The 1,451-nt window shown below is 40.0% G+C and overlaps 1 pseudogene; it reads right to left on the bottom strand.

Moving 5' to 3' along the window:
* Window positions 1-750: 750 nt before the first annotated feature.
* Window positions 751-1,244, bottom strand: LOC102845835 (annotated as a pseudogene).
* Between the last annotated feature and the right edge of the window lie 207 nt (window positions 1,245-1,451).

Raw genomic sequence — 1,451 nt, 5'->3', positions numbered from 1 at the left:
CCTCCAGACATTTTGGCAAAACTTGGTGAGCACATCTAGGTCAGTATCTGTTTGTTGAAATATATCAATTGGTATACTGTCAGTTCCTGGGGCCTTGTTTTTGCCAATTCATTCAGAGCAGCTTGAACTTCCCCCTTCATCATCACAGGCTCTTGCTCATAAGCTGTTTCATGAAATTCTCTTGTGTCTGCCAGTTCCTTTCGGTACAGTGACTCTGTATACTCTTTCCTTTTTCTTTTTTTTTTTCCTGAATAATTTGATATTCTAAGTATTGCAACTTGAGGCTTGAATTTTTTTTTTTTTTTTACATTCTCAAAGTTACAGCCTTTATCAGTATTATACTCAAAATACAGTATAGGGATATATACAGTGACATTAAGTCTTCTTGCTATCATACTAACATACTAAGTCAGAAAGGGTGGGAAGTACTATGGAATTTAGTAAGCATATTAAGTACTTTAATATTCAAGCAGTTACTGATGTTATGCTCAAAGACCTGTACCAACATTTTAATCCAAATAAGAACAGACAATAGTGTTGTCTAGTTTTTATTTCAGTCATCAATGTAAGTCTGCAATCCTGCTAACCTTGGAGAGAAATAAAGAAAACATGGAACCCAAAGAACTGTAGCAAGAGAACCAAGATTAAAAGGTACTGCAAGCACTCTGGAGGGGGGGTCACGGGGTGATTTCTGGAGCAGTAGAAGGAATGATGTGGTGATTAAGAGAAAACGTGAAATACAGATCATAATTAGAGTTGTCCACAGTCAGCAATGGTCATCTTCTTGCTGATCTTGCCTTTCCTGGACCTGAAGCACTCCATGGCTTCCACAATGTTCATGCCTTCTTTCACCTTGTGGAAGACTACATTCTTGCCCTCCAACCATTCAGTCTTAGCAGTACAGATAAAGAATTGGGAACCATTTGTATTGGTCCAGCATTTGCCATAGACAGTATGCTAGGACCTGTGTGCTTCAGGATGAAGTTCTCATCATCAAACATCTCCCCATAGATGGACTTGCCACCAGGACTATTACGGTGTGTGGAGTCTCCACCCTGGCACATAAACTCAGGAATGATTCTGTGAAAGCAGGAACCCTTGTAACCAAATCCTTTCTCCCCAGTACTCAGAGAAAGGAAGTTTTCTGCTATCTTTGGGGCTTTATCTGCAGACAGCTCAAAGGAAATGTGGCCTAAAAGTTCACCAACAGTGGTGATGTCGAAGTAATCGATGGGCTTGACCATGGCCGGGGCTAGCCTAGCAAACAACTATACTGCTGAAGCGACAGCATCTGTAAAGCCTCCATTTTCTTTTAATAATTCCTGGATCATTTCTTATTCTACTCAGAGTATCCTTAAGTATTACAACTCAAGGCTTGAATTAGTTCGTCAGTTTCTTGAGCTTAAGAAATGCTGAGCGAATTTGGCTCCTTTGATTTTCTGACTCTAGCT

Source organism: Elephantulus edwardii, unplaced genomic scaffold, assembly GCF_000299155.1.
Source record: "Elephantulus edwardii isolate Elephantulus edwardi_28Jun2011 unplaced genomic scaffold, EleEdw1.0 scaffold00383, whole genome shotgun sequence".
NCBI lineage: Eukaryota > Metazoa > Chordata > Mammalia > Macroscelidea > Macroscelididae > Elephantulus > Elephantulus edwardii.
Note: the sequence above shows the minus strand (reverse complement) of the source record. Positions and strands in the feature narration are given on the sequence as shown.